The sequence below is a fragment of the Equus quagga genome, chromosome 13 (genome assembly GCF_021613505.1).
Source record: "Equus quagga isolate Etosha38 chromosome 13, UCLA_HA_Equagga_1.0, whole genome shotgun sequence".
NCBI classification, from domain to species: Eukaryota; Metazoa; Chordata; class Mammalia; order Perissodactyla; family Equidae; genus Equus; species Equus quagga.
Window position 1 is genome coordinate 51,921,652 of NC_060279.1, and position 24,590 is coordinate 51,946,241.

Below are 24,590 nucleotides of genomic sequence, written 5' to 3' on the forward strand. Positions count from 1 at the left end.
ATTATAGACGCCACTCTGTTGAGTGTCTGGATTTGGCTGTCATCCTTAAAGAATGCTGAGTTTTGTTCTGCCAGGTAGTTAATTTACTTGTAGATCATCACATGAATTTCAACCTAAACCTCACACTCTATACAAAAATAAACTCAAAAGGATCACAGACTTAAATGTAAAATGCAAAACTATAAAACTTTTGGAGAAAAATGTATGAGAAAATCTTTGGGCTCCATAGCTAAGCAAACAGTTTTAGACTTGACACCAAAAGCATAATTTTATAAGTGAAAAATTGATGAATTGGATATCATCAAAATTAAACTCTTTTTCTTCATGAAAAGGCAAGCTACACATTGTGAGAAAATATTTGCAAATCACATGTCTAACAAAGAAGTATCTAGAATATATAAAGAACTCCTGACGCCTGAGAGTAAAAACAAAACGAAACAACCCAATTAGAATATGGCAAAAGATGTGAACAGGCATTTCACCACAGAGGATGTCCTGATGGTTAAAAGCATATGAAAAGATGTTCAACATTATTAGTCATTAGGGAAATGCAAATTAAGACCACAACGATATACAACTACACATCTATTAGAATGGCTAGAATAAAAAATAGTGACAACACCAAATAATGGCAAGGACGTGGAGAAACCAAATCACTCATTCATTGCTGGTGTGAATGTAAAATATTATACAGCTGTTGTGGAGAATAGGTTGGCAGTTTCTTTTTTTTTTTTCCTGCTTTTTTGTCCCCAAACCCCCCCCCCCCCAACCCAGTACATAGTTGTATATTTTAGTTGTGGGTCCTTCTAGTTGTGGCACGTGGCAGTTTCTTAAAAAGAGAAACATGAATACTTTAAGACCCAGCAGTTGCCCTTCCGGGCATTTACCCCAGAGAAATGGAAGCTTATGTTCACACAAAGGCCTGTGCATAAAGGTTTATAGCAGCTTTACTCATAATAATAAAAAACTGGAAACAACCCAGATGTCCACCAATGAGTGAATGGTGAAACAAACTGTGGCACATCTGCATCATGGAATAAAAAGGAACAAACTCTTGATACAATCAGCAACCTGGATGAATCACTAGAAAAATATGCTGAATGAAAAGAATCAATCCCCTAAGTGTTACGTACTATACAATCCCATTTACATAATGTTCTCGAAATGACAAAATGGACATGGAGAAAAGATGAGTGGTTGTCAGAGGCTAAGGGGGAGATGGGAATAGGAGGGAAGAGGGCGTGGCTATAAGGAGCAAAACGAGGAAGCCTTACGGTGATGGAAATGTTCTGTGTCTTGACTGTATCAATGCCATTATCCTAGTTGTGATATTGTATAATAGTTTTGCAAGATGTTACCATTGGGGAAAACTGGGTAAAGGGTACACAGGATCTCTCTGTGTTATTTCTCCCAACTGCCTGTGAATCTGCAATGATCTCAAAATAAAAAGATCAATTTTTAAAAACCCCTAGAAAGATTGATTAAGAGAAAAACAATTTTAGAAACCTAAAAGTGGGCCAAACTGCATATTGAAAGAGAATTTAAAAATCATAAAAGAAGACTCTGAAACACATTCTGTCAGTATATTTGAAAATTTCTATCTAATGAATATTTTTAAGAAAAATCTAACTAATAAATCTAGTTTAAGAAGAGAAATCCTGAATAGCTCTATAATTATTATAGAAATTTAATTAGCAGCTTAAAAATCAACCACCCAAAATAAACCCCAGATGGTGTTACAGACACATTTTAAATGTTGAAGAAATAGATGATCTCAATATTATGCGTACTTTAACACAGAAAAATACTCTTGATAACCAAAACCCAACAAGAGCAATTTGAGAATGATCAGTAATTTTTCTGCTTTGCGTATGAATATAGTTCAATTACCAAATGCAATCCAACAATGTATAAAAAAATTAATTCATGATCAAGCTGGATTTATTCCAGGAGTGCAAGGAGGGTCTAATATTAGAAAATATTTGTATGTAATTTAACTAATACTGTGTTACTTTCCTATTGCATCTATAACAAATTACCACTAATTAGTGGCTTAAACAATATAAATTGATTATCTTATTCCAGACATCACTGGGTCTCACAGGGCTAAAATCAAAGTGTCAGCGAGGCTGCATTCCTTCCTTCTGGAGACTTTAGGGAAGAACATTTTTCTTGCCTTTTGAAGGCGGCTACCAACATTCTTTGGCTTATGACCCCTCCATCTTCAGAGCAACCAAAGACAGAATTTTTCTCACATCACATAATTCTGATCTCCTCTTCTACTCTAAAGGGAGCACCAGGTCATCCAGGATAATCCATTTATTTTAAGGTCAACTGATTAATAACTTTAATTCCACCTTCAATCCTAGTTCCCCTTTTCATGCAAGGCAGCATGTTCACAGGTTCCAGAAACTAGGACACGGACATCTTTTTGAGAGGCCCTTATTCTGCCTACCACAAACACATTAGGAAACAAAAATCATACTATCATCACAATAGTTTCAGAAAAGGTGTTTTATAGAATTCCGCACTTACTCATCATGACCGTCTAGGAACGGAAAGATATTTCTTTAACCTAATTATCTACCAGAAACCTCTAGCAAAAATCATACTGAATTTTGAAAGCATTCCTATAAAATCAGAAAGAAGGCAAGAATGTCTGCTCTCACTGCTTCTAGTTTCCATTGTAGTGGAGGTCTTAGCAAGAACAGGAAAACAGGAAAAAATCAAGAAATGGAAGAAGAAAATGTAAGGTATGAACACAACTTAAGGGACCCTACAGATAAATTATCGGCATTAACAACAAGGTTAGACTGATATCCATAAACTGCATTTTTACACACTCGTAATCAGCCATTAGAAAATGAAATACTTAAAAGAAAGATATCTGAGAATAAATCTAAAATAGATTTGCAAGAACTTTATGGAGAAAATTACAAAATATGATTAAAATATGTTAAGTAAGGGCTAAGTGAAAAGAATAGGAGGGTCTGCTTAAATTCACTGGCTGACTTGATATGATAACCATGGAAGTTTTCCTCCGATGGTTCTAGAAATTCCAAGCGATTACAGTAAACATCCCTCTGTAATGTGGGGGGAGGGGTGTGTGTATGTGTACAATCGACAAGCTGATTCTAAAAAACTTGTAAACGTGTATAGAGATACAGAGGGTTACAAATAGCAAGAAGTTTTGAAGACAAAACAACAAATTGTATGTGTTTCATATGGAAGACTCGCCATACTTGATATAAAACCCTATTATAAAGCAATAGTCACTGATGCAAAGTGAAACCATGCAAGGATAGAGAAGCAGACGTAATAAGAAGAAGCCTGGAGAAAGATCTCTACACTTCTTACCTTCTTCATTTATTTAAATTCCTTTGACAAATATGTATTGAGCACATAATTAGTGTCAGGTTCTGATATAGATACCAGGAATACAATGGTGAACAAGACAAATAGGCCTTATCCTCCTGGGACGCATGGTCTAGTGGAGAAGACAGGTCATTAAAAAGTAGCAATCATACATGAGATGAGGTTACAAAAGGGAAAGTTCAGGGTACTTTGGGCAGAAGTGAAAAGGGAACTGTAACCAACGTCGACGGAGGAAGTCCTCTCTGCGTCAGGAAGGATGAGCAGAAGTCAGAGTGTAGGAAGCAGTGTTTCTTCTAGAAGGAACGAGATGATGCAGGAGAAAGCAAGGCTTGTTCACGGAATTCACAGACATCTCGTTTGGTTGGCATAGAAAGAGAAGGGAGACTGTGACCTCTGAAAATTAACCTGCATCGCTTTCAGGAAGACCTCTTCTTCATTTACATTTCCTGTGATTTACAGAAAAAAAAGCATACTTCTCGCCTATTCTGAATCTTCAGATCATACCTTACCCCAGGGTGTGGGAATTTCCTGGGTATGGAACAAAGGAACCATTTGAAAGACTGATCAAGCTATCGAGAAAGTGAATGGGAAGATAACTGGGTGACAAATGCTTGTGTAAAACAGATGGTTTTAATTATTTGCTTTCAACAACATTGAAGGGCGGTCCAATCAACTTGTTGGCTGGTGGATCATTACAAATAATCTTTAATAATAGATTACTATGTGATTGTTGGCTAATAACTTGACAGCCATTCAAATAATTTTCTATAACAAATCCTCCTGTTCCTACTCTTAAATATGTAAATTTTTTTAGGATTTACATCTATAAAAATAAAAATGGGTGTAGTACTAATGATGAACCGTGAATCCTTTTAGCAATAAGTAATACTCACGAGCAGATACATGAACTAATTAGAGAGAAGTCTACCCGTCTTATTAAAAGGTTACTATCCAATGAAATTTATATTTGATATTAATTTCCTTTTTATTTAATATTAGTAAAAACGTATAATATGTTAATTCAATATAGAAGGCATTTTAACATTTATAGGCTTAAGTCACACATAAAAATGAAGAGTATTGTGATAAGATGAGCAATAAAAGATTTTTAAGCATAAACTTGTAAAATAGAAATACAAAGAGAAAAAGAATATTATAAAATTTCTGACTATTAAGAAAAGTTTGGTCGTGCATATGTATTGTTATTTTTACATTTATTTCAAGTAAAATACATGCTCAATGAAATGCACAAATGTAAGTGGACACATTCATATAAAGCACACCCCCACCCCAAAGCTCCCTTAAGTTCCTGTACATTCAATAATCCCGTCACAACAGAGATGACTACTGTTTCAGTTTCTATCTCTACGGATTAGCTTTGTCTGTTCTAGAAATCTATATAAATGAAATGATATTGCATAATATATATGAGGTTTTGCATATACATTTTGCATAATGTATCTGAGACTCATCTATGTTGATGAATACTATTAAAGAGTAGGATTCTATTGTAAGAATATACCTCAAATATCAATATTGTAAGAGTATATCTCAATTTATTTTTTTTTATTGTTTTATTGAAGTCACTTTGGCTTATAACATTGTGTAAATTTCAGGTGTACATCATTATATTTCAGCTTCTGTATAGACTGCATCACGTTCACCACCAAAAGTCTGGTTGCCATCTGTCACCATACATATGTGCCCCTGTACCCTTTTCGTCCTCCTCCACCCCCTTCCCTTCTGGTTATCACCAATCTGTTCTCTTCATCTATGTGTTTGCTTACTTTCCACATGTGAGTGAAATCATATGGTATTTGTCTTCCTCTGTCTGACTTATTTTACTTAGCGTAATACCCTTAAGGTCTATCCATGTTGCTGCAAATGGCACATTCATCTATTTTGTGGCTGAGTAGTATTCCATTACGTATATATACCACATCTTTTGTATCAGTTCGTGTGTTGATGGACACTTGGGTTGTTTCCCAGTCTTGGCTATTGTGAATAATGCTGCAATGAACACCAGGGTGCATATATCTTTCTGAATTAGTGTTTTCATGTTCTTTGGCTAAGTACCCAGAAGTGGAATAGCTGGATCATATATATACCTCAATTTCTTTATCCATTCTCCTGTTGATAGACATTCGAGTTGTTTTGAGTTTTAAAATTTTTTTTGAGGAAGACTGGCTCTGAGCTAACATCTGCTGCCAATCCTTCTCTTTTTGCTGAGGAAGACTGACCCTGAGCTAACATCTGAACCGGCAAAGCCCGGGCCGCCGAAGCAGAGCGCGCAAACTTAACTGCTACGTCAGCAGGCCGGCCCTTGTTTTGAGTTTTTACTATTATGAATAAAGATGCTTTAAATATCATTTACAAAGCTTCTTGTGGACACGTTTCACTTCTCTTGAGCAAATACCTAGGAGGAGAATTGCTAAATCACTCATTTGAGTAGCTGTCAGTTTAGCTTTACAAGAAACTGCAGAACATTTTTCCCAGAATAGCTTCTGGGAAATCTACATTCCTATCAGCAGCGGGTAAGAGTCCTGATTGCCCTACATTCTCACTAGCATTTGATGCTATCAATACTTTTAATTCTGTAAGTTGTGGTTTTTCAAGGAATTCGTTAATTTCATCAAAGCCACTGACCTTATCACAATAAAGTTGTGCATAATATCCCTTTGTTATCCTTTTGACGTCTGTACAATCTTAATGATATCCTCTCTTTTACTGCTAACATTGGTAAATTGTGTTGCCTCCTTCTTGATCAGAATTCCTAGGTTTTTTCCAAGAAAAAATGTATTATGAGAGTCAAAGATATTAATTTATCTTTATTAATAGATAAAATTAATGGGCTTATTCACTTTATTGTTTCAAAGAATCAACTTCTGACTTTGTTGATTCTAACTGTTGCTTATTTTCTTGTTGGTTGAGTTTTGCTCTCTTTGTGAGTTTCTAGCCCTAGTTTGTTTTCCTTTGCTCATATATTTCCCAGCTACTTAACACGTATTCTTTTTTTTAATTTTAATAGTATATTTTATTTAACCCAATATATCAAAAATATTATCATTTCAACATGTAATCACTGTAAAAATTATTAATGGGATATTTTACATTATTTTTTCACACTGTCTTCAAGATTCAGTTTGTATTTTATTTTATTTTATTTTATTTTTTTTGTATTTACCTCCATTTCATTAGAGTTGTTACAGTTTTTAAATATATATATATTTTTAATTTTTATTTTTTTCCGATGTACATCATATTTCGAATTCTGTATACATTACATCATGTTCACCACCCGAACACTAATTATAGTGCATCCCCTCACATGTGAGCCTAATCACCCCTTTTGCCCTCCCCCCCCCTTCCCCAATGGCAACCACCAGTCCAATCTCCAATGCTGTGTGTTTTTTTTTGTTTGTTTGTCGTTTTTGTCTTCTACTTATGAGTGAGATCATATGGTATTTGACTTTCTCCCTCTGACTTGCTTCACTCAGCATAATACCCTCAGGGTCCATCCATGTTGTCACAAATGGCTGGATTTTGTCATTTGTTATGGCTGAGTAGTATTCCATCGTGTATAAATACCACATCTTCTTTATCCGTTCGTCCCTTGATGGGTACCTAGGTTGCTTCCATGTCTTGGTTATTGTGTATAATGCCGCAATGAACATAGGGGTGCAAGCATCTTTATGCCTTTGTGTTTTCAAGCACGTATTCTTAAATCATTGATTTTAAGTCTTTCTTCCTTTCCCTAAATAGGCAATTAAATCTTTAATTTTCTCTCATAACACTGCTTTAACTGCTTCCCACAAAGTTTGTATTTGTATTATAATGCATTTCTAATTTTTTGAAAAATTCTCTTACAATTTCCTCTTTGTCTCATGGGTTATTTAGAAATCGATTATTTAATTTTAAAATATTTGGAACTTTTCTGTATTTTTCTTTTTTTTTGATGAGGAGGATTGCCCCTGAGCTAAGATCTGTATCATCTTCCTCTATTTTGTATGTGGGTCACCACAGCAGCATACCTGACGAGTGGTGTAGGTCTGCACAAGGGATCTGATCTCACGAACCTGGGCTGCTGAAGCAGAGCGTGCGAACTTAACCTCAACGCCATGGGGCCGGCCCCTATAGTTCTTATTTTTAATGCTTTCTAATTTAATTCTATGTGATCACAGAACATACCGTGTAAGATAGCAATCTTTAGAAATGTATATATATTTTTATGGTCCAGCAAATGGTCTATGTTGGTGAATTTTCCCATTTACGCTTGAAAATAACATATATTCTCCAGTTATTTGGTATAGTCTTCTCTAAATGTCATCTAAATCAAGGTGGTTGATGGTGTCCACACCTTCTGCACCTTTACTGACTTTTTTGTCTCAGAAATTGCTGAGAGAGGGTTATTAAAATCTTCAACTATGATAATGGATTTATCTATTTCTCCTTTTAATTTTGTCAATCTGTGCTTCACATACTTTGAGGTTCTTTTATGAGTGAATATACACGTAATTGTTATGTCTTTCTGATGAATTAATGCTTTTATCATCGTACAGCCTGCTTTTTTGTCTCTAGTAATACTTTTTCTTGAAGTCTGTCTTTTCTGAGACTAATATAGCCACTTCAGGTTTCTGATGCTTACTGGATGCATAGTATATATTTTTCCATCATTTACTTTCAACCTACTTGTATCTCTGTATTTCAAGTATGTCTCTTACAGATATCATATAACTGGGTCTCCCTTTCTTATCCAGTCTGACATTCTCTGCCTTTTAGCTTGAGTGTTTAGTCCATTTACATTTAGTATAATTATTGCTATGGGTGGATTTAGGTCTACCATTTTGCCAACTTTTTCTTTGTTATGTATTCTTCTTTTCTGTCTTCTTTTAAATTAAATGAATATTTTTTAGGATTCCATTTTAATTCCTCTATTGATTTTTATCTATACCTCTTTGCATCATTTTTTGGTGGTTGCTGTGGGGCTTATATTATATAACTTATCACAGTCTACTTGGTATTGCAATACTGCATGTAAAATATAGGAAGTTTCAGCATTATAGCTCCATTTACATCCCCATTCTTTGTGCTATTATTGCCACAAATATCACATCTATATTATTGTAAACCCAGCGACTCTTTTTATAATTTTTGCTTTAAAGGGTCCTGTGTCTTCTAAATAAATTTAGAGAAAAATATAAATACAGAGTTTTATACTGACTTACATAATTACTATTTCCTCTGCTCTTTATTTCTTCCTGTACATCTGAGTTACTGTCTGGTGTCATTTCTCTTCAGCCTGAAAATTTCATTTAATATTTCTTGTAATGCAGTTCTGCTTGTGAAAAATTCTCTGTCTTTGTTGACCTGAAAATGTTTTTATTTAACCATCAGTTTTGAAACAGTTTCACTGAACGTAAAACTATGGATTGAGAGGTTTTTGTGCACTACTTTAAATTCATCATTCCCATTATCTCCTGGCCTCCATCGTTTCTCATGAGAAGTTAGCTGTCATTTGTATTATTGTTTCCCTGTGTGTGGTCTGTCTTTATACTCAGACTGCATTCAGTCCTGGGAGGGTGACCAGTCTAGACTATATTTCCCCTGCTCTCCTATGTCCTGTTGGGTTCAGCCAAGGTGTAGACTTGGCGGGAGATAAGAGGGGGGGAAGAGCATGAAATCAGAGTATCTATCACCCTAACTTCCTCCCCTCAGTGTTCTCCTCAGGCTGGCTACATCCCTTTGCTGAAGATCACAGCTCCTCTCTATGTGACTCTCCTACCTGGACTCTGATAACCGTTTTCTCCCCTTACTGCCTAGGGGTGCTGATAGCCTTCAGTGTTCCTCATGCCATGGTACTGCATTATCCCATGTGGTTTCTCTATATCTTGCACACACCTTTGTGAACCAGACCTTTATGAGGCCCTCCTCAAATTAGCCTAATTTGTGCCATCTGTTTTCCCCAGGGATCCTGACTGACCCACAGGTCATTTAGAATTCAAAGTAAGCTCTCAGTGCTCCAGGAACACAGAGTGATTTTACTAAATCTGGCCTCATGAGAGAGGCCTGGAATGTTTTCCTAAAAGAAGCAAAATCCAAGCTGAGTCCAGAAGCTTCATTAGCTGGGTAAAACCAAAGGAGAGCTCCAAGGGGGCTTGGTGCTCCAAGTGCTGAATACAGTTCGTCTGACTTGGAGCATAGGAGTCCAGGAGTAAGTGAGAGTCAGACATGAGAGCACACTCGTGAAAGGCCTGTGAGCTGCGTTAAGCAGTTTTACTGAAAGCTGAGGAGAGTGAAATTTAATACTTGGTATCTAAAATAGATTGCAATTATTAACATCTCCAGGAAGCTTGGGAACTTGTATGATTTACAGGCAGAGAAATCCTATAAATTCTATCATCTCAGAAAATCCTAAGAATTAATAAATGACTCTTTCTAACAAGGCAGTGGTAAGATATCCTAAAGCAATTAATGCCCTGGGATAAAGCACTGCCCCTTGCATATTCGTACCCTGTTGTCAGGCCAAGGCTTATCAGGCACTGGAGCCATACTGCCCTTCTTTTTGTGTGCAATGCCTTTGTGTGTGTGTGTGGTCTCCTTCTCCAGCTCTTTCTATATGACTGATTCCCTAGTGTTTGGGCTGCCAGACTCTCTGTACCACCATGAGAAGGTAAGAATCTAAATGAGCACTTCAATTATCTTCACTCTTTTCCTTCCATTTACTGTAAAACCAATGCCCACATCCACTTGTTCCAGCAGCTGGAACAATCTCAAAGGCAGCCTCATGCCCAGTCCCAAGTGGCTCCAAGTGAGAGTGAGAGAAAGTGGTACCTCCTGCCTATGCCGGTCCCACCCAGCAGTGTGGCTCAGCACAGTAGGAAAATGTAGTACAAAGAATATCACTTAATTCATGTGATTATCAAGTGAGTAAGGAGGGGGCACTGGCTAAACCTCCAGGGAGAGGCCATCCCTTCCTTTCCTGTAGAGCCAAGAGTGGCAATGGGAATCAAGGAGAAGCCTTCCAGTTAATTAACAAGATTGGACTAGAAAACATCTGGGCTGCCTTTCATCCCAGAGATTCTGTGTTTCTCAGACTGGTTTTCCCAGTAGGTGGCTTCATAAGTTGTTGCGCGTGTTTTGCCATGTAGCAAGGTAAATCTTACGTATCTGATGGAGAAGCTTCAAGTGGATGTATTGAGTGATAATTTGGGGAGCTGGCGGAAACTTCCAACGCAGTTGCTTGCATTAGCATTGCTGAATCGTAATTCACTTCTATATAGTAGAAAAGCCTGAAGTTTCCCCTAAATTTATTTTACACACACACACACACACACGTTTTCTTCGGTGAAAAACATGCATAATATAAACTTGCAAGTTTTCCCAGATTTCTTGGATTCAGTCATCTGCTTGTCAGCGACTGCTTGTCAGTTTTAAGCTAAAAGGCGCTCCAAATTAAATTGAGATAATTGATGCAAAATCTCTGGGCTCGGCATAATCGTTAGGAAAAAGCAATTTCCTCTTAAAGGTAAACACAGGCCTTGTTAAGGCATGGGCGGGGGGGCCTGCTGAAATCACTTCTCACTCTATTCAGGGTAACTTTCAGATGCATAGGCTGGAGGAGAACAAAGGGTTTGTCAAAGCTCAAATAAAATGCACAGGGAAAAGTTTAGGAGGCTAAAAGGGATTTCTGATGCAGCTAATGTATTTGAACACAGGCATTTTCTCAGAAAATTGGTCCAACCTGCAATAAAATGCAACAGTCGTTCCACAATCACCCAACCCTAGCACGTTGTGTCAGCTTTGTCCTTACACATTACATCTTTTCATCCAAATTCTGCCACGTCTGTAGGCTTCATATTACCTCCTCAAGTCTGCCATGATATTTCTGGACAAATCAGTAACTGAATACTCTCAACCTCGGAGTTTCTTGGTGAAAAAACAAAACATAGAAATCCTGAAAGAGAAGTGCTGTCACTTTCCCCAGTGACAATTTGGCTCTTTGTTTATATTGTATGTAAACAGAAACCCAACCTGCTGGTAAGCTGCCTTTAAATCTGCCCAAAATGCCTCTTTCCCCATCATTGCCCCGCAACGCCTGCGTCATGGACATTTCTAACAAGTTTGGCAAATGGAGAACAGTTGTGGGAACATTTAAACAGAATCCATAAATGGCTCAGAAGAGAGAGAACCAGATAATTGGTCCTGTGGTATGTTCCACGGCTCTCTGCTCCTCAGAAGACATTTTTGGAGGGTGATTTTGTTTTCTAGCTTGAGCTCCCTCGTAATACCCACAAATAGACCTCAGCTTTGTCTTCATTCATACGTTGATTCAGTAGGTTATTCAAATAATGGGGGCAGAAAGTTGTTTGGTGGTTTTTTGGGTTGTTTTTAGTAATTCTCAAAGTACTGTCAAAAAGAAGCTACCATTTTGGACCCTGGCAGTGTCTCAGAAGAAGAAATAGACCTCTTTCACAAATGACGAAGCTGAGACTCTGTGCAGTGAAGTCACTGCTGGGCCCAGCTCTGGGGCAGAGGTCCCATGGTTCTGGGGGCAGCAATGGCCTAGGATCCCAATCTCCTAGCTCATAGGTCAGCTCTGAATCCCACCCGCCACCACTAAGCCACTTCAATCTCTCTGAGCCTCAGTTTCATGGCTTTGTCTACGGCGCGTGGCCTTGGCAGGGAGCTGAGGAGACAAGAGATAGGTACTGGCTCCGGACCCTCACGAAGATACACAGAAGGATAGAAGTGGTAACATGACCTTGAATGGAAGCCCCTTGCTCTTATCCCTCACATGGCGCCCTCCAGCCACATCAAAGGCCTGTACTTCCTCAGCCATTGTCTGTGCGTTTATGGATGAGTTCCTGCGGAGGTCACCCGGCCCCAGGGCATTAACAGTAATGACGCATGGCTCCTGGGGTGGGGTCGGCCGGAGAGGGGAGACTGAGTGTTCTGGGGGCGGGAGGAAGAGCCTTGTTTATTCCCAGAGAGCTTGATTGCCAGGCTTGGGGCCAGGGCTTCTGTGCACATTGGAAGCAAGGGGAGGGCTTCTGCACAGTGCAGGCGAGTCCGCAGAGAGTGGAAGCACAGAAGGAACCCAGGAGGCGCCTGACCTAGAGCTCAAGACTTCCCTATCCCACCCTCCATGTTTGCCTCAGCTTGCCTTCCTCTAAGTGGGCCTGTGATGCAGAGAAAAGCATGCCAGGGCCAGGATACTTAAGTTGTAGTCCCTGTGTTCATCCACTGACTACTGTCACGTCCCTTACCCTCCCTGGGACTCAGTTTCTTCATCTGTAAAATGGGGATGTTACTTCATCTACACACCATTGCTGAGATTTTGTGAGTCAGTTCAGAGCACACTCCTGTGTGTGTGTGTTTGTGTGTGTGAGTGTGAGTGTGCACGTGAGAGAGAGACAGAGACTGAGAAAAACCAAGACAGAGAGACTGAGAAAAAACCCTGCGAAGGGTAACATCCTATGCAAATGCAATGTATGTTCTTGAAAGCTGACATTACTGCCTGAGCTTTGGAAAACATGGAGACTTGGATGGATATAATCTGATATTTTTCTCCCAAAGATCTCAGGGCTCAGCAGAGGTCTTGCCTAGTTTGTCCTTCTGATACCCTGGGCCCCCCATTTTACAGATGTATGGAGAGAGGAAGTGGTAGGACCAGGGAGGTTGGGAGAGATGGGGTGCTCATCCTCCCAGCCACCTCCAAACGGCAGCTAAGGAGCAGCAGAATGAAGGGGCACTCTTTGACTGGTCCCAGGTATAGTCAAACGACAGCTCCTAATGCCGTGCATGGGGATGGGCGGCAGGGCGTGGGCGTGTATTAACTGCTTACTGTATACTGGGTTCTCAGCGTCTATTGGCGACTTCTGATGAGTATAACTTGCCTCCCTCAGAACAAGTGTGCCTTCAGTCTTATCAAATGGGATACTTCAGAGAAGCGAACCAGAACTCCAAACTGGAAAAATAAACCAACTCATTTCCCAAAGCTTGAATCAAACTGGTTATTTTTCTCCCCCTGAGTTACAAAGGAAAGTGGACTTGTGGCTTCTTGCTTATCCCAACATCCGCTAATAAATCCATTCCAACAGGAACCAACTTTTTCTTTTTTTTCTATAGCTAGTGTACCAGAAAAAAATTCAAATGTCAATATATCATCTAAACTGAATGGATTTGGTCCGCGGCTGAGGTTTTGTTGCGTAAGAAAAGAAGAGCACTCCCAATTAAGATGCCACCAGAGGTCCAGGGTCCTTAATCTGAGGTCAATCAGGAGAAGCCACCAGAAAGCTTCCAGCCTACTTCTAGAACGGCTCACAATGTTCACTCTTCTTTAGGGAGAAAAAGTAAATAACAGCTCTCAAGGTCCTGAGCTTTGGAATCCAACCACATACTGCCCTGGTAGGCTGGTGCATTATGTGGCACCAGGCACGCTCCGACATCCCGGCCAGAGCAGCACTACACAGATTAAGTGGCATTAGCAAATGCCACAGACAGCATCCACATTTGTCCCTTAGTGGACCTCTGGTGGACCAGAGTAGGTGCGGGGCCCTGTTAGTCTTGGGTCATTCATAGCAGCATCTCAATTAATTTAGTCATTGATACCATCCTTCAGCCATCAGCTTGGAGACAGCAACGGGTAGAAGTGAAAGAGATTTTTAACTTCTTATGGATTGACTTATGTCCTCCAAAAAAGATACGTTGAAGTCCAAACTCCAAGTTCTCAGAACATAACCTTATTTGGAAATGGTGTTTATAGATGCAATTAGTGGATTTAAGATGACGTCTTTAGGATAGGCCTTAATCCACTCTAACTAGCATCCTTATAAGAAGAGAGAAATTTGAACACAGACACACCCAAGGAGAAGGCAGAGATTGGAGCCGCTCAGCTCCAAACCAAGGAACTCCAAGGACTGCCTTCGAATACCAGAAGCAGGAAGAAGCAAGGAGAGGTTCTTTCTGAGAGGCTTCAGAGGGAGCAAGGCCCTGCCAACACCTTTGTTTGAGATTTCTAGCCTCCAGAACTGTGAGAGAATCAATTTCTGTTGTTGAACACCACTGGTCTGTGGCACTTTGTTATAGCGGCCCTAAGAAATTAACACATGCTTTTTCGTAAAGTATTGTTTCCAAAGATGGCACTGAACGCAATTCAGCAACAGCCCCCCAGATTCTCAGGCCTCCCCTGGAGAAGCCTGTCACCACACTTTCTGAGGGCAAACGGGCAACGCAGGTTAGACTGGCAGTCTGCAGGGTCCTTCCCCACTCCCTCCTGCCTGTCCAGCAGATCACTTTGTCAGGCCCAAATGTCAAATCAGGCAGTCAACAAACCAGGTTGGTGCCAGCACTGAGTTAGCGGCTGGGGATGTATCATGAACAAGACCTGGTCTTGGCCCTCAAGAAGCTTATCCTCTGGCAGGGAACATGGATGTTAATTAATGGCGTGTGGGATTAGCCTGTGACTAGAAGGACTGTGTGCGACAATAAGGACCAAGACATCTGACCTGGTCTGTGGGGTCAGAGGAGTTGGAACAGAGACCTGAGGAAGTGGGATTTTCCAAGCAAAAAGGAGAAAGAGCTTCCAGGCAGAGGGACCAGCCAGTGAACGGTGGAGGAGCAAGGAGGACCAGTGTGGTAGGAGTGGAGGCTGTGAGGAGAGGGGAGGGTGAGAGAAGTGCCTGGAAACACAGGCAGGCCCCCAACCTGAAGGAGCCTTGTGGGCCCAGTTGGGGATTCTAGACTTTATCCTAGGTATTGAGTGACTTTGAGAACTGACGGCTCACGACCTCTGACTTCCAGACAAGGTCTTGACCAGGCAGAACAAGGTGTCAATTTCTGCCCCATCTTTTCTCCTTGACCAAGGTTTCATTCTTCAGGCTTTTCTCCTTGTCCTCAGCAAAGAGAAACCCTTTGCCAATTGCCCCCCCGCATCCCCCACTCTATGTGTCTCAGGGTGAGGCCAGGTTCAGCTCTGTGGAAGCTTCTCCAAGGCAGCCCAGGCCTCAGGGTGATGGAGGCCCCCCAGGAAGGCCTCAGCCTTGCTCCTGGCCACAGGCTAAGCAGGCAGCTAGATGGGCTGTCACTCCTGCCCAGCTGGATGGCTCAGCCCAGCCCTAAGGGTGGGAGGGCACAGTTCTCACCACCCCTTCCAAGACCTTCTTGCTGGCTGTGGTGGGGGCTGGGCTAGGGCAGGGAATGTCCGCTGGCTCGTCACAGGCTGCCTCTCACTATGCCCAACTGTGGAGACACCTTTGAAGCTCGGCATCATGGCCGCTCGACCTACGTCTGATTTAAGCCTCAGCCGCAGTGGAGTCCTCACCTTTTGCAGGCAGCGCACAACCTCAAGGGGGCGCAGCGCACCTTTCTGCTCTCTGCTCAGGGCCTCCTGGGATGCTGGGAGCCCTCTCGGCCTGTGGACACTCTGAAAGCGTGGGGGAGTTGATGCCCTTAGCCATAGCCTCCAATCAACAGGGGCTGGGGGCTGCTGGACAAATGTCCTGCCCTCATCCTTCAGGGGACAATGCTGGGAGCAGTCTGTACACAGAGCTTCTCAGAGGAACTGGCAGAATTCAGCCCCGCTGCTCAGCACAACCCTGGTAGCACCTCCTCATGTTGGCTTTTCTTCCCTCCCTGGGTCCCTTGTCCTGTTCTGTCACTCCTGCTTCCTGAGGTCACCTCCCAAATAAAACTGCCTGTGCGCGAATCCCCGTCACAGGCTGGCGAAGCAAACGATGATATCAGTTTAAGATTTTACTTTCTGAAACTATTAAAAACCCGTGTCTCTTATGAGGCTTGGAGATACAATCTTTCTGATGAATCCCAAGATGGGCTCCCACATCCAACAAATCTAACCTGCTGGCCACCTGTCACCTCGCCCTCTGGGCCACTGCCCCAGCTTCTTCATTCCTCAGGCTGCTGCCCTGTCTCCAGGCCTCTTTGCCCAAGCATGGAGACTTCCGTTCCCTGGTTCCTCAAAGCATCGTTCACACAAGAGGCAGTGCTTAAGAAATTGTTCCTGAGGCCCTGAGGCCCCTAGGATGGAATGAGGTTGCAGAAAGCCAACACTCAAAACTGGCCCCAACCTCGCCACTCATGAGATCCTTCTGCCCTGAGGGACCACCTTTCTGGGCACAAGTGCTGGCAGCCACCGCACGGCTGCAGGACAGCTTCTCTCCCTCAGAGAGGAGGCCCCGCAACTCTCCCCTCTCCTCAGGGGCCCAGGGAGGGAGGAGGGGCATCCCCCGCCCAGCTGAAAGCCACTTCCATTCCTCTCCTGGGTGGTGCATGGGATCACCCATCTTCTTCAGGGGTGCATCCCCCGTTATCCTTCAGGGCCCAGGCGAGACAATCCCACGAGTCCCCACAGTCCCCTGAACCTGGCTCTCCCACCATAGATGAGGCTGGGGAGCGATGCAACAAGGCAAGTTCAGTTCCTTCGACAGCCCCGTCTTCAGCAGAGGGAGAGAGAGGGCGGGGCCTGCAGGCCCTGCTGTGTGCGCCTCGGGGAGGGGGCTGCTGGGTGGGAAAGCCTTCTGCTCCTGTCCTCTGTTGTGAGCAAATACCTAAAGGCAAAAGCACCACCGCTTCTCTTCTTGCACATTTAGGAGAAAAGCAGTCAGTCTACAAGGCAAGGTCTTGTCAAGAGACACCCATTTGTGGTAATGTCTCTCAGCCTTGAACATCTGCGTTTGGGTTTCTTCACTGGTTCACCCAAGAACAATGGGTGGGACTTGCTTTCCGTCAGTCTGGAAGGCTGAGAATGGCCCAATTGTTCCCTCTGAGAGCAAAGAGTGGGTCTGGCCCCAGGAGAAATGCCAACTCCAGCCTCAGCTTGTAACCACCAAAGGGGGTCTTCTACTGGCCGCAAGACAAGCCAACAGCCCAGAGGCAAGGTGGGGGAGAGAAAGGGTCTTTTTCTTACAGCTTGCCAAAGGGGGAAGATGGCAGAGTAGTGTCCTGAAGAACTGTCTTAAAACTACAGAATTTTGAAGCAGTTATACGGGGCAAATGGGCTGAAGGGGGAGAGTGTGTCTTGGAATGTTGCCCATCTGGTGTTGGAGTCCTTGAGACTCCAGATCATCCCTTTTTTTTTTGTCACCAGTGACAGATACCAGCAGAGGGCTTTTTTCCCGAAGGTTGTTACGCCCCTGGAAAAGCTGAAAGGACACAGTATTGCCTTATCGGAATAGGGAGGTCTGCGTGTAAGTCAAGGCTGCGAAGATGGCAAAGCACGTGTGTTGCTCACAAGTAGGTGCGTACTTATCTAGGCAGCGTGCAGACTGAAGCATTGCTGACAGGGAAAGGGGGTGTCTTGTGGACCGAGGTCATTTACAGTCCTAACATGTTTTCCTTCTATAAGGTGGCTTCCCTTAGGCTGACCTGTGCCAACCATGGGCTGGATTTATCTTAGCTGTTCAGGGAGCACTAACAAGCTTGGAGAAATTGCTGCTGTGGGCCCCCCAAATGGTGGAGGCCACACTTCCATGACACATCTTTCTCCTCTGGCGGCATAAAGACACTGCTGGCAGGTTTGAATTTGTCCAGTTTCCCGGCCCATGGCTCACTTGTAAAAGCTGCCTATTGCCAAGTACTCCCAAACTGTGGTCTGGGTACCCTGGGGAGGCTGTGTTTCCCAGGTCACCTGGGCTCCGAAGTGTAGAGGCTCTGGATCCTGGGCTGGGTTCCTGAGAGAGCTCACTGTGCCTGCTGGGCCTCTCCAGCCATGCTCTTCAGGAAGCAGGGTGCGCTGAGCTGGGTCAGCCCTGGTCTGGCTGCACAACCTCCAAATACCAGGCCCACCTGTGACATGCACAATGTCCCTCCCGGAGGAGGGTCACACCAGGATCTTGTTCTGATTCATCCAGCCTGTCTCACATTTTGTCATTTGCTTCTCTAGTTTATATTTAGGTGATATTAGAGGACACTATGGGTGAATGTGCATTAAAAATCTCAAGTCCTTTAAGGGGTAATAATAGTGATGATTTTTTTGTTGTTGTTGAGATTGGCCCTGAGCTAACATCTGTTGCCAATCTTTTTTTTCCTTTTTCTTCTCCCCAAAGCCCCCCAGTACATAGTTCTATATTCTAGTTGTTGGTCCTTCTGGTTGTGCTATGTGGGACATCATCTCACCATGGCCTGATGAGCTGTGCCATGTCCGCGCCCAGGATTCGAACCGGCAAAACCCTGGGCCGCCTGCAGTGGAGCGCACGAACTTAACCACTCTGCCATGGGGCTGGCCCCCCAGTGGTGTTTTATCAGAGCATAGTTTCTTCTCTTGATGCGTAGACCTGTGATCACTAAGGAGAGGTTAAGTTCTGCTGAGGACAGGGGCTCTGCTTTCTTTGCTTTGTATGTGGGAAAAATGCAAAAGGGAACCCACCTCTTGGACAACACTCAGGGAGGCCAGCGGAGGGAAGGTCTGCAGGGCACCTTGCTTTCAGAGAAAGGACGTCAATCAGAGCTGATTACGCAGCATGGATCTTTGTTTAGCAGACAATGGGGTGGTGGGGGACAGTGGGGAGGCTGCCTTAGGCAGACGGTGCAGCAGGTGCAAAGACCAGGAGGGCCAAAGGCGCTTACCTGGTCAGGAAACACCTGGCAATGCTCACATAGGTAGGTGTTCAGATGGAGGGCCAGAGAAGGCTAGGGAGGTGGGTGCACGTGGAAAGCCCCAGGAGGCAATCACTCTTTTGGGAAAGATCACTCTCTGGGGGCAACGCCGGTGTCAGAGGTCGAGTGCCGAGGGCAGCGCTTGCAAACTGTCCGACATCACAGAGTCGGCAGAAAGGTAAGTGAGTAAGGCCGTCAAGAAGTACCAAGGAGTCTGCGGTCAGCTGGAGAGCTTGTGCCCTCTCCAAAACTCAGGGTGGCCAGACAGACCTCCTGATGCTTTGTGAGAAGCAAGAGACTCAGATATTTATGTGAAGTTTCCCGATTTGTAAAGCAGTGGATGGGTCAAAGGAAGCACTGAGGCCTCGAGCTGGCCCACAAAGCGCCGATTGGTGCCTCCCCATAACAGAGGTAACTCCTTCCACTATCCACCCTGACAGCTGGCTGTGCAGTGCCACCACTGCTTTAGGGACCCCTGGGCACCTTCCTGAGTGGTCACAAATGGTTACGGCCTGTCCCTGGTGCGAGAGAATAGGCAGGCCTCTCTGGGGCCGTGAAATGGTGCAAATGTTTGCATTTCACTGAGATGCGATCGATACAAACCAGATCAAGGGAACCTGAGAAAGTCAATGGCTGTGGAGGGGAAGAAATGTGTCCCCGTGGCCTCTTAAGCAATTAGCTCTGATGTCCCTAGCAGCTGCTAAATTCCAAAGGCAGTTACAAGAGCCATGATTTGGAATCAGTCTCTTAGGACACACGGACAGTCTTGGGGGCCAGATGCTTGGCCCAGAGAAGAGAAAACCCAAGGTGTGTGGGGGTGGTGATGGGGGTGGGAGAAGGAGTTGCTATTCCTGGCCTCAACATCTGCAGGGTCATTATGTAGAAGGAGGGAATCTACTTCCTTTGTGTGGTTACAAGGGCTGGCCCTAGGGCCAGCAGGTAGAAGCTATTGGGAGACAACTAAAACCAAAGGACTCCCTAACAATCAGAGAGGTCTGAAGGTGGAGCCGGTTGCCTTTGGAAGAAGTAAGCACTCCGTTATGGGAGGCAATCAAGTGCTTGTCAAATGGCCACTGTTTGGGGATAATATGGTGGAGAGAAGGGCTGCTTTAGATCAACTCCGGAGTCTCCTTTGTCCTAGAAATTTTGTGATTTATCTTACTTGCTGCAGCTTGTCATGTTCAACTGACCTGCTTTATCTGGAGTCTTTTTTTTTCTTAGAAAATATGCAGAAACTTCAAAATTCTCTTTCCACTGTAGAAATGGGACTTGGAGCTTGCAGCACAGGAAATATGACAAGTGGGAGGTAACCCAGAGCCACAGTACTTGAGAGATGAAGGTAACAGGGAGTCATTGGCAGCGGCTTAATTCGTGGCTGCCCAGGAAGAGTGAAAGTGCAAGGCAAGCTTCTGAGAAAGAGGGAGGAGAATTGGCAGATCGGCACGGGAGCCTGGAATTAATAAGAAGTCAAATGGCTGAGTCACTGAGCTAATCTCAAAGTCTGAGAGTAACAGGAAGAAATAAAAGCAAGAAAAAAGAAAATCGGACAAGTGGAAAGTAATGAAGGCTTTGCAGAGACCCCAGGTGACCAAAACAACAGGAGAAGTTGGGAAAATGTAATTCGAAACCGACATGTGAGTCCTCTGTGGCAGCCAGAACATCCTGCCCCTGGGCCTCCCCTTGCATTTGATTCCTGCCTGGTCAATGGCAGCCCCTCATCCCAGAACAAAATTAGACGGGCATGGGGCTCACCATTTGCTCACAGTGGTCTCCTTCACCCCCCGTTAGAGTGCCGAAAAGTCCACCATTCATCGCGCCCTCCCAGGAAGGACATAGAACATCAGAACTGAAGTGAACATTGGGAATCATTTCACCCATTATACAGAATGGAAAGCTGAGGCCCACAGAGAGGATCCCGTGCTAAGCGCAACGGGGAAGACTGAGGTGTGTAAGAGTCAATTCGTTTTCTTTCCTGAATTAACAGAAAAAGAAGTTGATACTGCTAAAGTTAGAGATAGTGCCTCTGCTTTAGAAAACAACCTCTCTGGGAATTCATACAGGACTCTCTCCAACTCAATAACTGGCTTTTGAGGAATGGAGATTTCTCCTGTTCCACATGCTAAAAGTCAACTTCTTGTTGACAGAGTGTGGTTTGGGGATATACTGAAGAACCATCAAAATCTGTGTTCTGCCCTGTTCACAGACTCATCCAGAGAGCAGGCCCATTCCTGGGTGGTTCAGGGGCTGGCGGCCTTTGAAGCCGATCCAGTTTGTCTGACTTTGAAAGACAGAGAGAGGCCCCAAGGTGGTCTCCCAGCAGGACCAGGCAAGTTAGGCAGTTTTCTGAGCCAGGGCAGTCATATCTGTAAAGAGCTAGAGGGAGCACGTCCAATGACTCTAAGTATTTAATATTTTTTCAGGATCAGAAAGTGTTCCCAGAATGTTCTTTTGGGGTATGCTTTAGACTGGTCTTTACAACCACCCTTTGCTTTCCTGCAAATCCTTCTCTTCCTGCCTGGGAGGAAAGCCTCAACCTTTCCTCAGCTCCCTCCTCTCTCCAGGTGACTCCAGAATCTCCTGACCAGGTGACTGCTCCACCCTGCCCACTGTTCAACACACAGCAGCCTAAAAGTCCTCAAGGCCTTTCTTACTGTGTTAGGAGTAAGCACCATCCTCCTCAGAGTGGCAGAAAGGCACCTTAAAATCAGGCCGCAGCCCACCTCTTTTCATCCTCTCCCACCAGTCCCTCCCTCTACCTGAGGCTGTGCTCCCTGCTCTCTGCAGGGCGGTGTTCTTCTCATCTTCTGGTCCCTCGGCTTGGGAGGTCTTGGAGAGAGCTTCTCTGAGCGTCCGACTAAGGACCCTTCCCAGCCTTTCTAAGCTGACCCGCCACTCTGGTATTTTCTTCAAGCGCTTGTCAATATCTACTGCTGCCTTATTTGTTTATTTGTTTCTAGACTTCTTCCCCTGCTTGAGTGTAAGTTCTCAACTGTCTTGTTTACCACGATAGTCCTGGCTCATAGAACTGTTCCTGACACATAATAGTTGCTCAGGAAATACTTGTGGGAAGGAAGAGAGGAAGGAAGGAGGGGAGAGAGGAGAAAAAGAGAAAGGATGGAGGGAGGGAGGAAGTCTCTTGCATTTAAGCATTCGAGTTGGTTTTTAGCCTGAAGAGGTAACACTTAAAAGGATTAGAAGCAGCAATATTTGGGGGCCCCTAAGTCTCACCTTCCAGGCAGCCACCGATGTCACTAGGGGTAGGGACAGACACAGCTAAGGGAGCTGCCAGTGGGGCGTGATGGAATAGTTGGAGGAGGTGAGAAGTCTCCGCCCTCACAGGTTTGCAGGACCTGCCCTGCCTGGGGGACTCTTAAGGGCAACATCTGCCATTTTACGAACAGCTCCAGGGCCTGCCTTGCCCCCAAATAACCGAGAATCGATGAAAGGGTTGGTGGAATGCAAATATTTAGGCCAGAGAGCTCCTTGGAGACAAGACTCGGGTCTGCTGCTGTTCTGCAAATGCAGCCTTTCCACTCAAGAATTGGCCTCGGGTTGGCGCTTCGCACACAATTGTGCAATGATAAACGATGGCAAGGGGAGGGGGTGGAAGCTCGTCCCAGGGAGCTGGGATTGCACTGGGCCCCGGTGTTCCAGACAGCAGGACTCGTGTGGGTGGACACAAGCTACACAAAAGCAGCTGCAGGCCACCCGCACAGAAATCTCTGCTGAGGGCAGACACTGGATGGCCTGCTGGGGGCGCATGAGCTCCCCACACTGAGGGGCTGAGGAGAGCAAGAAAGGCTCAGGTAGTCCGTAGGGATGATAAGGATGGTAGTTGGGGGTCCCTGCCAGACCTCAAATTCTGTGATGCCCAGACCAGGTCCATTTCCTGCTGATGCCCATGTGGACTCTCAGAGCCATCGGGAGGTGCTCAGCTCATCAGGGAAAAGTCAGTTCCCTCAGGCTTTGACTTATAACTCTGTTTGCAGATAGCGAGCCTTTTCCGTCCGGCTCCTCATCTTGATCCTTTCTGCCCGTAACAATCACATTATTTAATTTAGACGAGTGAAGTTACCTTAGATCAATTATACTTATTTTTCCTGTGTAATTTCCAAAGCTTAATATCTCCATTCAGGCCCAGCCTGGGGGAAAGGTTGTCTAGCAGAGTCCTAAACGATGTCAGCCCCTAATTCAATTGTACTTTTACCACAGCCCGGGCAGTGAGCGTAATTCTTTTATCCCTAAGACGTCTCATTAGCAATAATCTAATAGCACATATTAAAATATAGGTCAGCGAGGTGGGCTGCCAAGTGGAAGACTTGTCATAACTTTGAAGGCTGGACAGCTGTCCTGTCCCCCCCACACCACACCACCCCCATCCCAGGCTTAATTCCAAAACCATCAACTCAACAAAAACAGTTTACTTTCTGCAGTTCAAGGTTAAGAACTAATCCTGGCTGGGAAATAGAGTTGATATCTGTTGCCGTGGGGTGGGGTGGACGTTTCTTGCCAACATGACATAGTGGAAAACATCTCTGGCCTCAGGCATTTGGGGCTCGTCCCAGTTGCGCCTTGACCTTTCAGAGCGACCTTGGGGTACCCCTCTTACTCTCTCTGGCCTCAGTTTCCCCACCTGTGAAAGGAGGAAGTAGTGGCCTTAGAACCAACGTTTCCTAAATTCTGGCAGCCCGTTTCCAACTTGTCTTAGAAGCATGTGATGTTTTCCTTTCAATCAACTCACTCTTCTTAATTAAATACATTTGTTTTAAAAAGGAAGTGCGAATATCAACATGGAAAAATCTCAAGGACATTTGCAGAAAGATTCTTGCAGAATGATACCATTTGTATAAACTTTAAACCTGCACAAAGTGATTCTTTCTATTGTTTCCACAGGCAAAACTAATCTATGCTGTTAGAGGTCAAGCTAGTGGTTACCTTGGAGAGGAAAGAGGAGATGCTGATTGGGAGGGGTCCAAGGGGGACTTCTGGGTGCTGGTCATTTTTTTTTATGGCTTGGGTGGTGATTATATGGGTATATTCACTATGTAAAAAGTAAATTTTTACTACGCACTATGGAAAAAAGTAAATCACTATGAAAAAGTGCACTTGGGATTAGTGGCTTTTCCGTGTGTGTTAAGCCTCCTAGACACACGTATACATACATGTATACACACACAGATATATACACACACAGACATATACACACACAGACACATACACACACAGACATACACACACAGTCATATACACACACAGATATATACACACAGATATATACACACACAGACATATATACACACAGATATATACACACAGAGACATACACACACAGATATATACACACACAGACATATACACACACAGACATATACACACACAGAAATATACACACACAGATATATACACACACAGACATATACACACACAGATATATACACACACAGACATATACACACACAGAAATATACACACTCAGATATATACACACACAGATATATACACACACAGATATATACACACACAGACATATACACACACAGACATATACACACACAGACATATACACACACAGATATACACACACAGACATATACACACACAGA